Here is a 16,841-nt window from a genome sequence, read left to right as displayed (position 1 = left end):
AGCACAGAAAATTTGATTTGCACTTTAAGGTGAAAAAATGGTAAGGTATCTTATTTATCTTCCTTCTGTGTTTTTCTCCTCGATTCTTTGAATTTGGATATTTGTCAATTGAGTTCCAATCCCTTTGGATTGGCCTGAATCCTGAATGTTGGCTCATCCTCATTTCAGACTGTAAGATAAAATGGACTCAGTACACAATACAAAGATTTTCAGCAGCCATGAGTTTCTGTAATGGGACTATACAGTGAGTTAAGAGAAGGTTTTATAAGGAACACACCAATATTCTATTGATATTTTTCTGCAATCAAAATTACATGCTAAGGGCCACTGTAGACCCTCTTTGATACCTCTATAAATTATTGCCAAATGCAGATTTTCAATAAAAGCAGCATTTCAAAACTAATTAAAAGAAACCTTTCCGTTTCCCGAGGTCAGAGTAAAAAACTAAAAGACGAAAGTCAGAGTGCCTGGCCACTCTAGGATACGAAAAAATCAAAATAATAAGTGTTCTTGCATTTATTTTTTAAAGTCTACTCAAATAGATAAATGCAAATTCACTCAATCAAGTGATTGCTTTTTTTGAAACCAAGGCAACACATTGTGTATTTTGAGATATGGTTAAGGCCTTAGTAAAATTTCTAAGATGAATATGCTACATGACGTAACATGTCGTAAGGGAAGTTCTATCGTGCCGTTTATTTTAGGTAAATATGCTATGAGATATACATCATTTTACAGGTGTCATTTAAAAACTTCTTCCTTACCACACCTAAGAAAGATTTTCATAGCAGTTTCCAAACTGCAACTGTAGTGCTTATAAATATCCATAAATTACTATATACACCCACACACAAAAAAAATCCAAACATGAAAGTCCACAACTTCAGTCCACAATTTGCAGGTATCAGTGGAAGTTTGCATGACTTTTGAAGGTGCATTTAAAAGCCACCTTTAAAACACTGCCCTCTTCAGACTTTAGCCTTTATGTCTGAAAGGGAACGATTCTGTTACTTGTAGCTATATTTAATTTCAGGTATCTTCAGCAAGGAGCAAAACACCCCCAAAACCTCTCAGTCCAAAGGAAGACATACTGTTGTTCTCCAGGAACAAACTAAAGCATTTCATCTCTTCCTGGTTTGCTTTATGCAGACCTGATGGTGAAGGCATGTCTATTTATGGAGTAGAAGCAATTAAAATGCTGAATTAAACTATAAACGTGATGTGAGATGCCTGATCCTCTGTTCCAGCCAGGAAGACCTAGACATACGCCTGGGGTTTGACCTGTGTGCTCAGGAACAGGATTTCATTCGCAAGAGGAAGAAGGTGGTTGCAGCCGCTCTGAAGGACATTCTCCAGCTGGAGGAGGACTTACAGGAGGATGAGGTATCTGAGACATAATTATTCTCTGCCTTCTCCACAGCTGAATGTTAAAATGTAGCATTCGTGTTCAATTCTCATTTTCCTGGAAACAGCTTAAAGTTTCACATGCCAGCCACGGTTGACTTATTTTCTCTATTTGAGGGAAGAAATGAGTACTCATAGGAAACATTAATAAAAAAACCCTGTAGCTCTGTTGCTACAGGATCTACTTTTGTGTTGACCATCAGTCTGCACAATCATGCAGAGAAGGGTTAGGTGCTCTCAGGCCAAAGCCACAACTTCTTTTAGATCTCACAATCATCTTGGCCAGATCTAAAACATAGATTCAGCACTTCTTTCCCTCACAGTTCAAACTGGACTTTATTTTGTTGTGCCTTTTGTGCCGGCATTTAGGCTCCCATTGTGTGAGCACAGCATGCTGCCACTCTGACTTCATCATCAGCTGCAGTTAGAGCGAGCGCTTGCTTGGCAAATTTGAATGATAACAGAGGGTCCAAGGCAGAGAGAAATCAGGTTTCTCTTTTTTAATTATACTCCCATGACTGCAGTGTGAAGCCTGAACTCAAATGCAGACATGACAAATTTTCCTCATTTTGCCCTAAACTGAGCTCAGCAGGTTTTTTGCACAGCTGGACCTTGCCTTTAAATGACAGCACTAAACCATGGGCCATTTCCTTCCCCTCAGATGTAGAGGCACCCTTACTTCCCTGAAGAACAGTCTCCCTAGATTCTCCTGATGATTTGCACAAGAGACTAATTCACCCCAATGCATGGTAATTAACTTTACTGTTAATGGAGCCAATTCCTATTTATGGATTAATCCTTTTTCTAAGAGTGCCAGACCCTGGATTTCTGTACCATCACAGCAAGAAGTAATTGCAGTTCACTCAAATACCTAGTACATATACATATGTAGTAGGTAGAGTGAGTATGGTTTCTCTTTCCCTCTGGAAACTGTAAAAGGGGATGATGTCACCAGCCTCTGGTCTTAGGGGATCTGAACCGGTCTGTGCTCTTAAACCCAACAGTCATGATACACCTAGTATGGCCTGTGAAATAACTATACAATAATAGAAACTGGCTTTAGCAAACTTCAGTAACAGAGGTCATTACTACACACTTGGAAACTGTGACACAGCACCTGTGTTTTCTGGCCTATTGCATCTGATAAAAAACTGGTTCAAATGGCAGGAGGTACCTTTTCTCTAGTCTTTTTTTGGTTTGTTACTGGTTTTGCAATAGAGCACTGAAAATGTGATGTTTGAGATGATGGCTTTCATTTCCTAATGCATAGTTGCTTGGAAGAGGAAACATGAAGTATTTCTTACTCCTTCTATGCCTGATTATTAATTCAGGTTTTTCTTCTCCTTGCAGACTGGTGGCATGTAGCATCTTTATTACTTTATCACTGCTCTTTTCTAATCAAGATGTCTGTATCCCTTCTCAGACCATGTCACTAAATGCATGTATTTTGGGATTGAACAGGTACCTGTGGTGGCAATCATGACAACGGGTGGTGGAACCAGAGCTCTGACAGCCATGTATGCTCACCTTCTCAGTGTGCAGGAACTGAATGTCTTGGACTGTGTTTCATACATCACTGGTTTATCCGGCACAACGTGGTAAGCCCAAGATAAGCAAAGTTTTCACAGGAATTTTCTGTATGTGATGTCAAGATGTGATCTGAAACCTATCATCTATCAAGAAAGGGCTTTCTTTCTCTGTTGTGGCTTTTTCTTGTTTCCTTCAGTGGGTATTTGCCCACATTTGGAATTAATGCAGTCCTGATTAAATATGTGGATGGTACCACACACATATGTGCTTTTTCATGTAAATCAAGGCATGATACACGAACCTCCAGAACTTCCCAAAGCTTTGCTTCAGAACTCATGCTTTTCCTTGTGTGGTTTTTTTTTGTTTATTAGGACCATGTCAAACTTGTATGAAGATCCTGAATGGTCCCAAAAGGATCTTAAGGAAACACTCAATGATGCCCGAAAGCATGTGCTCAAAAATAAATTCTTTACTTGTTTTGCTCCTGATCGTTTGAAATACTATTTGAAAGAGTTGTGCCAGAGGAAACGGGAAGGACATCAGATATGTTTCACGGATCTGTGGGGACTCATCATTGAAACCATGTTACATGAAAAGGTACAATAGCAGCACCTTTCTCTTCAGATTTGAATATTTATTGAATATAGCAGTGAGGGCAGACAGCAAATTGAAAAATAGTTGAGATCAGAAGGGGCCTCTGGAAGTCATCTTGTCCAACAGCCCTGCTTAAGCAGGATCAGGTAGAGCTGGCTGCCCTGAACCATGGGCTTTTGAATATCTCCACAGGTGAAGACTCCACAACTTCTCCGGGCAACACATGCCAGTGTTTGACCACTCTTAAGGAAAAGGGGTTTTTTGCTTGCACGTTTGTTTTTCAGATAGATGCCTAAAGCATGTGCCTCTGCAGTATCATTCTTTGTGTTTGTTGGCTGCATTATGCAGATCTTAACATCACACCTGATACAGAAAGGTTGGGAATAAAGAGAAATAACAGGAAACTTACAGTATGAACAATTTTTAAATTAATTCATATGTAAATATTTAAATGAAAATCCTGCTGTTCTTTTAAAAGAGATGCATGGTGTGACAAGGCAAAGAAAAATCACAAACCCGAAGACAGTATCTCTGAGTTGTTAATGGAATTATGTCACTCTGTAAACATTTCCACCAAAAGGCACTGTTCAGGCTCTGTTTTAGTAGTCACGAATCTTTCCTTCCCAATAGGCCATTTTTACCTAAGAAAGAGAAAACATTCCCCTGTAATATGATTAACCCCACATGCATCCAAATTTCTACTGCCTGAGCACTGCACAGTAGTAGAGACCTCCTGGGGATGGGCTCAGCAGGGAGCTGTGAGTGTCCCCACTGTGCCACAGCCCTGTCCCCTGCCCAGCACAGCCCAAGGGAAGCCCAGCAGCACAGCCATCCTTCCAAGGGCTGCCTCAGTGAGGAGGAGCACCTGCAGCTCCCCTTCGAGGAGGATCTGAACTCAACACCCTCTCAAACTTGGGTACTGCTCCCAAACTGTCCTACCCTTTCCACCCTGCCTGAGTATGTAAGATGCTCCACAGCAGAAGCACTAAGGGTCAAGGTTCATTGAACATTAACTCTGCCTAAGCCTTGGCTCTGTCACAGGTCTGAGGAAAAGATGATTTTCTGGGCAGTCAGTGAAGGGATTACTCTTTCTAAATGAAATATTTCCTGTCAAGACTGCTTTTCAAATATTCTAGACATTTTTCTGAAATAAATAACATGAATAACAGCATTTTTTTCCTACTATTGAAATCTCAGGTTTTTTTCATCGTGTGAATTTAATTCAAGACTATTTGTGTGCTGAAGTGCTGGGGCAGGGGAGGATCAGAGGTAGGGTTGACAGCACCTCTCTGAAGTAAACCAGTGGGGAGCATCCTAGCTAGAGTCTAGTATGCACCACGTTGTCAGAACCCAGGCTTAGATGAAGTGGGAGGCTCTTTGTGTCATCTAACTGTCCTCAGCTACTGTCCTTCTTCAAAACAGGAGAACTCCCATAAGCTCACAGATCAGCAGCAGGCATTAAATCAGGGTCAGAATCCCCTGCCCATCTACCTCTCTCTCAATGTGAAGGACAAAATCAGCGACCAGGATTTTAGAGGTAATAATACTCCAGAACTGCATTTAACATTTAATCTCAATAGGGGTCAATTTAGGATTAGGTAAAGAAATCAATTCAAAGCACAAATACTCTAAAAGGCCAATACACCTAAGAGCAGAAATTTAATAGTTAAATTTTTGAAGGCCTTAGTATATTCAGCTGTATTCAGGATCAAAAGCAGGATGATGGAGGACATTATCATGAAATTACCTGCTATGAATTTTTGTAGAAAACTTCAGAAATCTAAAGTTTGTAGAGAAATTTTATTTTAAGAGGATAATTCACTCTTCATGTTCTCTACTATGAATAAATGTCTGCTTGCAAAGTGCGCTATTTAGAAGCCTTGCCTTGCGTTAGTGTACCTTAACCTGGCCAATATCACATGTTTTATTCAACTAATTTGTGCCTCTGCTGCTGTAATCAGTCTGCCTTGTGCTTCTTCTTTCAGAATGGGTGGAATTCACCCCTTATGAGGTAGGATTCCCAAAATATGGCACCTTCATTCGTGCGGAAGATTTTGGTAGCGAGTTCTTCATGGGTCACCTGATGAAGAAAATCCCAGAATCCAGAATCTGCTTTTTGGAAGGTGATTTGTTACTCTGGGGAACTGTAATGTAATGTAATGTAACCCACTCCTGTGCAAACCCCTCTTCTGAAATTAAGCAGTTAGTGTATTTTTTATCTGCCAGGAGCAGCATATGGTAAAATATTACAACTAATAACAGGTCACCATCTGCAGGATTTTTTTATTTTCTCTGCAGTCTTATTCAGTTGAACAGCTTTATCTGATTTCATATGTGTTTATGCTTACTGACATGAGGCCTTCACAATACTTATTCGTCTTTGTCAGCAACAGAAGTTGTGTAACATTGCTGCTAAGTTAAATCATCAGTCTCTTCTGCAAGCCAAGTCTCTAAAATAAGGCCTTTTATCTACAATGTTCCTGCCGCAGCTAACTCTGAATAATCCTCCAGGATAACACTTGCATTTCAGAGTGCAAACAGGTCATAATATTTACCATTTTCCCCCTCTTGCATAAGAACACTAAAAGCAGTAAAGAAACCTTTTTTCCCTTTGCAAAAGCAATCTCTTGCCTCATTGTTCTTCCTACTTCCACCAATTGCATAAATGAAGTTTCAGGGTTTTTTGAGAAGTTCAGACTTCTTGCTTGTATGGAGATTTCACTACAGCTAGTGGTGAGATGTGAGGAAGAAAATCAGACTCTCTCTATCCCTGGCTGCAATGTCAAACAAGGCACCCAGGTCTCCCTTTCTGTGGTCCGAAATGCCAGCGGGTCACCAGCCCCCTTCCTACACCTCCCACCTTGGCATTTTCTTCCTCCCTTCCCTAGAGTGATGCTAGGATATTTCTGCCCCCGTTCCCTGCCAGTGACCCAGAGTCCCCTCATTCAGGCAGTGACACAGATATTTGAAAGGTTTTCAGCAAATTCCTTTGCAACCCAGCCCCGGAGCAGAGCAGGCAGAGTCCCTGAGGACTACAATGGTCCTGCAGCTCTTTACTGCATGGCTGGGCCCGTCCCTCTGACTGCAGGCTGGCACTGCTGGGGCACGAGGTGGCCAGGCTGCCCAGGTCCAGCCTCTTCTATCCATCACTCAGTTCCTCCCAGGAGCGCCAGGTTTAGTTCTGCAGTTTGGAGGGCTCAGGAAGTCATCATTGCACACCCAGCACATCTAACCATACCAGGTAACAGTGTTCTATCAGCCTGAAAAGATGATTGCAGGTAGGTGGCAATCTGGGCTGCCATCAAGTTTGCTCCATCTGTTACTAGAGGAACTTGAAAATGTTACCCAGATATGCCTTAAACCCTCAAAAATCAGAAGACAAATCAAAAGACTCATATATTTACACTTTCTATTTTCAAAACTTTTAAGTCAACTTCCTCATTCTAAGGGATATTAGTGTATGAATCTTGAATGTTTTGTGATTGACAGTTCTGCATAACTGCATACCTGTAACAGGATTATGCTAGAAAGAAATAAAACTTTTAGAATTACAAACGCTGAGAACTTGGGGAATAAGATACATTGAGGACAGGTGGAGAATATGGAGATGTACTTGACAAAACGTTATTTGCCACATAACAAAAATTAATGTGTTAGCAGCTATACTGAAAATACTACCAGCCCTCTTCATATATCCCAATAAATACATTATGGATTCATATACCAATTCATAAATACATTCCCTTTTATTTGTGCACTAAGATAATATAATGAATACAGTTTGCTGGAGAATTCAGAAGGTACTGAAGGTTTTTATGAATGAAAATGCTTCCAGGTCTTTACCAGTTTACTGTCTGTCAAATATATCCTATGCCACAGGGATCTGGAGCAGTGTATTTTCCTTGAATCTTATGGATGCTTGGTATATATCTGTTAATTCAGAGGACTTCTGGCACAAATGGACCCGAGACAAAATTACTGACATAGGTGGGTTATTCTTACACCATTATGTTATTTTATTGTCTCTTTTTTTTCTTTCTTTCTCTTTCTTTTATCCTCTGTGCTGCTATTCTCTCACTTAATTTTTCAGAGCCATTTTGGAATTCCCTCTTCAGGGCTTCCTGTAATCCACATGGAAACCAGGAGGAAATTCATGCCATGTATTTCAGTATGGCAATCATTTCAGTTGTGTGAAAAAAGAATACATGGGATCTGTCACAGGAATAAAAAGAGAGAATGGCCCTCATATGAGCCATTTGCAGAGCACAAGGGTAAAACTGGAGAAAAATATCCCTGTAAACTAGGAGAGGCTGGAGGCCTTCCCTAGCAATCCACAGTCTTCCAGTTCCTCTCTTGGAAGCTGGAGTATGGCATGAGGCTTTACAGAAACAAAAGCAATCACCACCCCTGCCTCTCTGGAGTCTACAAAGCATGGATACAAAATTCAGCACTATCTCAAGTCAGTCCAAACTAATCCTAAGGATGAGATTTGCAAAACACACTACCAAATTAAGAAAGATCTGCAGGGTGGGATTTCAAGGAGAAACACACAAGACAGACATACTGCAGAGAAAAAAGATGAGAAGGAAAACAAATGTAGCAAAAAGGGTGTTTTATTTTATCTTCTTGCACTTGTAGGGGGTAGTTTCTTGTCGTTAAAACAAGGAGCTCGCCTTTGCTAGTAAGGAACATTAATTATGTTTGTGTGGCCAAGAGATTGTGATTGTGTGGCTTTTTTGTGTGCGTGGCTGAGAGATAAACTGTAACACAGAGTAGCAAAGCAAGACAGGATAAGTTCAGGATATTGTAGTGGATAAAATCATAGAAAAGCAAAGGAAGTTATGGTAGATGAGACACATTAATTTACAGTACAAACAGGGCTTTTACCACTGTGGACTAAGAAGAAGAAATGGATTTTTTCAAAGCTTAGCTGAAAAACTGAGATTTGTGGAGATCCTGGAAATAAAAAGAGAAAGAAGTCCAAATTTTGCCAAAAGCGTTAAAACAGATTATGATTGCACAGATTAACCTCAACAATGAGACCACATACAAGAACTGTTATTCTTCTGCAGATGATGAAACCCTATTCCCTGCAAGACCAAATGCGCTGGATACTCGAGTGGTTTGTCCCACTGACAGCTTTTCAGGCATTTTCCGAGATATTGCCATGTTACGTCCAGCAGCTTCAGAAATCCATAACTTTCTGAAGGGCTTCCAGATGAACAACAACTACCTAGAGAGCGAGTTTTCCAAATGGAAAGGTATGATAAGAGCACCCTGGTTTTAGTTATACTTTAAACCATCCCTGTGAAAAATGTAACAATGCTTAGATTATCAAGCCAACTACCTTTTTGTTCTGTTCCCATCCTCTGATAATATTTGAAACTGTTTGTTACCAAAATCTGAAACTAGCTAGCAGGAGAGGCTTCAAAAACAAGTTCTTAAAAATTTCATGAAGATTGGCAACTGATAGATGAGAAAGAACCAGCATATGTCTGCTGATGTGACAGCCAGCCAGCCTGCACACTTGTGGCATGGCACCGGTGTCATCATATGCAGTCTCTTGCCCAGTCAGCTATGAAGAGATGTGCAAGGGAGCCTTGCTTCATGTTACCATTTTACTTAAAAGTAAGATAGAACCTTAGAAACAGTATTGCTTGATACACAGTTTGGGAATTAGTGCTCAGTCTGGTACCAGCTCTGCCATGTTGCACAAGGGGTTATGCCTGCCTCAGCTGTGTACCTCAGTAGCTGTGTGCCTGTTTTCATAGCGTGCAAGGCACAAACATCTTTAATCTTTAGTAAGTTGAGACAATGAGGCAATGAGGTACCATTTTAATTTTTTCCATATTAGAAAAAAATAAAAATTGACCTGAACAGTCACACACAAGACCAGGAAATGGAATTAACTCTATTCTCCTGAGCCCCAAGTTAATCCCTCTTAATTAGAGGAAAGCCAAAGAAATTGCAGAGTAAATAGTGAAAAGAGGAAGCCAGATGAGGAACTGAAAATTACTGAACTGCAACTATCAGCTATATAGGTAGGTCTAAGACCCAAGAAAAGCTGAATTATCTTTTTGTTAACAACTGACTTTCCTCAGCACATCTCTTTTATTGAGCACCACCCCTGAAAAAAAAATGCTTCTTTTCTAGACTGTGAGCTTGACTCTCAGCCCAACCGCCTGACAGCAGCAACAGACTACCTCATCCTGATTGATACGGCGTTTGCCTTTGCTACCAGTTACCCACCCCTTATGAGGCCGGAACGGAAAGTGGATGTCATTTTGCATTTCAACTACAGTTCAGGTTCCCAGACAGGGGTGAGCCTTGTACATTCTTCTTTAGTGATATCTCTGTCTCATCACTGAGTTCCAAGAATGGCTGATCCTCTACTCATAGAAACTTTTTTCCCAGTATCTGGGAAGTGTAAATAAGCTAACAGTTTACCAGGGTCACATATCTTTATTGAACAGTACAAGTGTCATCAGAAAGTAAGCATTTAGTAAGCTAAATCTACTCATTTGTATGTGTAAATGTGTTTTAGCTGATTTGAAGGCAGTCAGATGTTGAATGAATGAAGCTAAATGTATTTTAAAATTGTCTATAACTTCTCAATCCAATCATACATATTCTTATGCATGGGAAAACGTACATTCAGAACAACACAATCATAACAATAGAAGGGTTTGATGCAGAAGGCCAGATATGCAAATAAATGCAACCAAAGTGTGTATTTAGGAACTTTAAATACATTTGAAATAAAAAGTCCTCTAAAGGTAACATTTTTAATACCCAAATGTGGGATGTAGATTTTCAAAGACAAGCATGTGGACCCAGATCCATCCCATTTAACTCTGACTTTCCAGATCTTGGCTCCATATACAGTCTACAACACCTAAATTGGGTATGTGCCATAATCTGTCAGAACTTGGCCCTTACCCCACAAACATCCTGGTGAAACTGGGTTCTGGTGAAGTTCTGTCCAAGTGTTTCCCACATGTTCTGATGTTTTCTTTTGGTTTGTTTTCCTATTGTGGCAACCAGCCCCTGAAAGAAGCCTCCAAATACTTTGCAAAACAGGGAATTCCTTTCCCTACAAAGGTGCCAGATGATCAGGAAACTCCACATCTGAAGGAATGCTACATTGTTGGTGACAAGGAGACCCCAGAAACGCCTATTGTGATATTTTTCCCTCTAGTAAATGACACCTTCCGGGACTACAAAGCACCTGGTAAGTTTACAACTACCCCTCACATTAACAGAGGCAGTGGCTGCCTTCTTTCTTTTTTTTACTATGCAATATCTGTTCTTCAGATCATCCTGTAAACACAGATTCAGACTTTGCTTAGATCTGAACCATACTAAGAAGCTTAAAATATGTAAATTTTCATTGACAGTAGAGCAGCAGCTGGCATCAGCCTTTAGCATATATGCCCCTCTTCAGATTTTTTTGGGGACAGATTTTTTCATAGGTAGATTGTAGAGTTTACTGATGAAAAGTATATTGTATTTATCTGCAGAGGCAGAAGTTAGCAGGGTTATTTCCTCTCCTCATACTTGTCATCCTTTCCTGTTAGAGAATGCTCTGGGGAATCTAAGGATTTCATTGTTTAAAATAATTTCCAGGCTTACAGTTAAGCAGATAACCTTGAAAACAAAAGTGTGAATGAGCAAAATGATGAAAATGATGAAAATGTAACACTGACCCATGCTGACAGCTTCTGTTCACTTCAGTGAGTCCTACTTTGAAATTTAACAAGAGTTTCAGTAGCAACATTGCTGGTCACTTCAAAATAGATTGTTTCTAATTCCTGGTACTATATCCCACAACTCCATACTACCTCTGTTGGTTCCAAAAAGTCTCATTTAACACATTATTTTTTAATCACTTCAAAGCCCCACAGTATACTGAAAACAAAAAATTCTGGGCTTGTTTATGGTACATTAAATTTAATAACAAATTAACAAACACAGAAACTACTGTTCCAATTGTATTAATCATTTTCCTTTTTGTTTAAAAAAGCAAGTCATCAAAAGTCATGCTGTACTTTTGATTTGTAGATATTCTGGATTGAGTTCATGCACATTTGAGATATGCAGCTGGGGTTCTGAACAGGATTCAAATACTCTAAGGGTATTCACATAGGTATACTCCAGCTCTTCACACAGATCAGATAACTGAAAGGTTGTTTTTTGTAGTTGCCCTTTGTAGAAAGAACTAGAGAAAGGAGAAAAGGAGAAAGAACTAGAACAGGAACTGAGAATTAGCTTCTGTACTGCTCTGTGAGGGAGTTTGCCTTTGCTCTCCCCATCAATAATTTCCAGAACCCAGGGATGTTACTCCTAACTCAGCTATCTAATGTCAGGTGAATATCAGATGATGTGCAGATGCTACACGTCAACACAAATTATCAGGGAATCTAAAAAGGGGTGTTATTAGGTGTGTAGAAGATGTATACAACCTGCATAATATCTGCATATTGAGGCAAGCCTGCACTGCCTGACCGGTTCAGCTGGTAGCTACAAGCTGAGACTACACAGAAAAAAAGAGAAGGGGTCCTTGTTGGGCCTCTACAGGTGAAGTCTCAGCTGAGCTGACATGGAAGGACTCGGCCCATGCATTTTTTTGGGAGGGCTGCCATCTCTCAGCTGACAGCCAGCCTCCACAGTAGCAGGAGAGATGCTGCGAAAAGGCCTGTAGGCTGGGGATGGATGTCTGCCCTTTGTTAGTGACAGGCAGAGATCAGCTTAATTTATAGTGCTTCAGTACCATGCCCTAGCCCAAATCTGGATTGTACAGCATCCAAAGTATTAGTTCAGTTACACGAACAGGCAGTTTTTCCATAGCCAACTCATCCATCAGCTTGTTCAGCAAAGGGAATTTAGAGCCTGGGCAGTAAATGCGTAAAGCTGACATATTCAAACTAGGTTACTCCTGCACTGGTTAGACTACTCCATAACTGGAGTAGAAAGGGGAAATCCTTCGTGTGAGGTGGCTCAGACTGCTTCACTTGAGTAGTAACAGTTGCTTAAAACTCTCTCTGCAAAGCCTGGAGGAGTACATCTATCAGATTTGCAGAGACCCTTCCAGGAAAATCAGAACTCTGATCTGTTCTAGATCAATGTTGTTAGAGAAGATCCCCCAAATGCATGTGGTCCTGTCAGTAAGAGAGATGCTGACTTTCCACAAAGCCTACTGCCCTGCTTTGGTACAGGTATCTGTGACTGTGGAGGTGGATTTTTTTGCTATGGCAACAACCTCCTGCCAATGTGATGGTCTCACTGGAGGCTGACAGAAAAATCATAAGATAAGAGAGCCTCTGATGCTCTCTTATCTGCGATGAGGGGGGATCAAGCATTTTACTTTCTGCCTGTGTTCACCTGTGTTATCTATCTCTGACAGTATTATCTACCATTAGTGCCCATTTCATGGTTGTTACTGCTCTCTTTTCCTCACACCGGCTGTTAGAAAACCAAGGGGTCTGTGGTAATGATGAGGAAGGAAAAAAAGTGCATGAGCCCTCATGTCAGGCGTGCAGGCTAGTGTACAGCAGTGGATCTCTGCATCTTCAGGGCTCTGGCCCAGGGCTGGGAGCCTCAGCTGTCCTTTAGCAGTGAAAGGCATATACTGGAGCCCAAGAATCTGCAGAATGTAACCAGATCAATTGATCTTTTCCCTTCCAAGAACCTGTTTATTCTATGTACAGGTAGATGTAAATTCAGCTTGCCCATATGTTGTGTCCCACCAGGACAGAGTCTAGCCAGAACTAATATGGCCAAGCAGGTTTCTCACGCTCTCTGAGTGCAGGCAGAGAGCAGTCACTTTTGCTGAGTTCAGGAAGGGCAAGCTTGCCTACTGTGCATTGAGTATATCACTTAAACACACCCTCAGCTCAGAGGGTGCATGTTGCATCTACTATATTTAGTGTACAGATGTATTCCCACCAACTCAGTAAGTGGCGGTGTGTCCAAAAGAGCAGCTAAATCAAACACTGTCTAGAGCAGATGGCCAGGACCAAGCTGAGATCAGCTGTTATTCTGAATCAGAGGTGACTTATGAAGGTTCTAGAAAAACAAGTGAGGAGATGAGTTTTACATCTTCTGCATCCATAAATTTGTTGAGATTTGCAATTCCCATGGTAAGCCTTGGGTAATTTTCTCCCTGTACCAGCAACCTACTGTGGAGGTCCCTATGAATATCTTCTCTGTGACAGCCTGCAAATAAACTTCTGCATTAGCTTTGGATCTGGTTTCTACTGTCAAATTAATTAAAACAAATAAGTTAATTTAATTTGTCTTCAGATCTAATATTTCCAGAGATGACACTTGTGGGACTACCTGTCTAATTATTTTGCCTGGATCTGTGATGCATATGTTGATTATCCTGGGATGATGAAATGGGCATGAAAAGTTCTTTCAGTATTCCTGCCAAATCTTAGTGATTCGGGGAATATCAAGTTCATTCTCACTGCTGAGGTTACATAAGGCCTGTAGATCTTTACAGTAGTAGGTAGCTCAATGAAATGACAGTAAATATTTGTGCCATCTGCTTCCAGGATATGTCCAGATAATGGCTCTGTGAAGTCTTTCAGTTTAGATAATAGAACCTAGGTTTTTAGGTCTGTTTTCTGTATTTTTTGATAATTCTTCCCAGTAGGAACCAAGAGTTGATGTAGCAGATTGTGCCGGGGGATGTGCTAGGTTGTGCTGGGTAAAAGAATATCTGTCAGGTCGCCGAGAAGGCAGGTGTGCTTTTAGAAAGCTTGAATCACTGAAATACATGGATTTTAAGCAGCCTATTTCTGAAGGCATGAAAGCATAGTAGTGAGGAAAATAAAACGATGCAGAGTTGAAGATGGAAGGCACAGAAAGTGGCAGTGGCTTCAGGCCCATCACCCACAAAGAAACCATGCTGTCACGAGATCCTTGCTATAGTTGTCTGCTTTGGGAGAAGGAAAGAGAAAAAGAGTAGTTGCCTTTTACTCACACCTTGGCTAGAAGTGTAGGGTGCTGTGATGGCTGGGAGACAGCAGCAAGGAGGGGGCCAGGGCTGGGAGAGCATCAGTGCTGAGGGGCACCTGGGGACCATGCTGATGGCTCACCCCAGAGCTAGAGGAGGGAGCAGGGAGACTCACCCTCCTGTGCTCAAAAGAGGAGCTACTCATTTTGGCATTTCCAAGAGAACCCAGGACAATCCCTACTCCCCTCACCACCACCAGTTTCTCCACCCCCTGCTGCCAACCAAATATCCCAGCAATAAAACACCTATGGAGGGAAGATTTTGAGTTGTCATCCACTGTGTGAGCATGCCTGAGAAACACAGAGACCCTAATAGCTTTTTGCTAACTAACCGGAGTCATTGTTTGTCCTTTAGGTGTGAAACGTAGTCCCTCAGAGATGGCGGAGGGTGATGTTGATGTTGCTAATAGCTGTGGTCCATATTACATAAACAATCTGACTTATTCAGAGGAAGATTTTGACAAACTGGTGAACCTAAGTTACTACAACGTCCAGAACAATAAAGAGTTGATTCTTCAGGCCTTGTGTACTGCCGTGCAGCGGAAAAAGCAGCATAAGAAAGATCAACCACTGCGAAAACCATCCAGTGGGGATGGTACGTGTGTGCCGGATAGAGAGGGAATCCAGCATTTGGCCGACTGCCCAGTACTAGGGAATATGAAATAAAATATCTGTGAATCCTGTTAATGAAGAAAAAAATGAATTTGATTAGGAAGTGAAGAAAAGCCAAAGAATGCTAAGAATAGCACTTTGTCATTGAAAATGCTAAAGCCTGTCTGTCAGTGAAGGGAATAAACACAAAAACCAGAGCTCTTCCTTAATGAATTAATGTGCTTCCCTCGTTGACAACCTCAGGAGTGTGGCTAGGTGAGGCTGTGCTCTGCTCGCACTTGCAGATCTTTCGGGCCAAGGCTGAAATGTGTGGACAAGGAAGTGTGAGGATATCTATGTTGACTGTGTCTGTGCTCTATCTGTGCTATAAAAGGAGAGGACTGTCAATCCAGAAATGCAGCAAGGAACAAAATCCATTGTCTCTGAAACAAAATCAAGAAGCCCAGTTATGAACTAGGGAGTTTTTATGTGAATGTAAATAAACAATAAACTTTGTATAATAAAACACTTTTTTGGAGTCAGTTACAGCAAATAAACATTTTTTCACAGCAAATACATATGAAAGTCATTTCTTTTAGGTGCTTCTTCCTATACTAGAAAGACAACTAAAGACAACATGCAGACTTACTTCATAGCTGCTGAAAAATAACTGAAGAAGAAATTATGCTTGCTCCAGACCTAGATTTGGACTGCCCCAGGATCCTGGGACCCCTTGAGTTTATGATTACATTTAAAACCCATCTTTACGAGAACTGACTCATGCTAATTTATTTTATTAAGCTTCATTTAAATGTTATTGACATATACCAAAGGTTTAAAGCTTTACAGTTTTTGAGAATGTTAAATCTGAAAAGATGGAAGAAACACAGAGCAGATCTCAAATTGTATACCTACTATCACTCACCCAAAAGCAATTTTTTAACTTGGTGTAGAGTATTGCAACTGAAGTTAACAGATCATTAATTTTCAACTTTCTGACACTCTGTTCATCACAGCAACATGGCTTCTTTCAAGCAAGCAGTCTGATTTTTGACAGATGGAATCCCACGTCTCTATTTATTCTTTTTCTGAATTAACTTTTATTCAATGTTATGATTCATCTACTAGACGTCTTGTATCTACCAGCCCATGTTCCCTACAGGCTTCCCTGCTCCTCAGCTCTGCTATAGTATCTTTTGTCAAGAGATCCTGTTATTGTGGGCCAAAAATGGAAGCCTTACAAATCCCTTTGCCCTCAAGGGTCTCCTCCTACGTGGTGCACAGAAACATAATCCTTCTGCTTACCACTTAGGTCGGTGAACGTTTACCTGTGGTGCACACTACAGGAGCCCATACCGCTCCTGCGCGGGCTATATGCCCAGGGTTTTCCTTCCATGGAAACAAGAGAGCAAAGGCAGCAGTCATGTTGATGCATGCTGGATCTCATCGCAATATAGCATGGGATGTAGCCAGAGGGCACAGTCAGACCTGGGAATTTGGAAGCACTCCCAGGTTCCCATAAACAGTTAGAGCTTTATTGTGTGAAGGGCAAAAATTACCCCACTGATAGCAGGAAGCACCTAGGCAGGAAGTCTGAAGACAAGCAGAATGAGGTGTGTAAGTGCAAACACTTCCCTGCCCTTCCTGCAGTTTTCCAGCAGCCATGAAGGGGTCATGGAGAACAATGAACACTTTACCTCATT

At 41.0% G+C, this 16,841-nt stretch overlaps 1 pseudogene; it reads left to right on the top strand.

Annotated features, from left to right (window-relative positions):
* Nucleotides 1-15,712, top strand: part of LOC141922158 (cytosolic phospholipase A2 epsilon-like) — a 45,548-nt pseudogene extending 29,836 nt beyond the window's left edge.
* The last annotated feature ends 1,129 nt before the right edge of the window (nt 15,713-16,841 follow it).

The sequence above is a fragment of the Strix aluco genome, chromosome 4 (assembly GCF_031877795.1).
Source record: "Strix aluco isolate bStrAlu1 chromosome 4, bStrAlu1.hap1, whole genome shotgun sequence".
NCBI lineage: Eukaryota > Metazoa > Chordata > Aves > Strigiformes > Strigidae > Strix > Strix aluco.
Note: the sequence above shows the minus strand (reverse complement) of the source record. Positions and strands in the feature narration are given on the sequence as shown.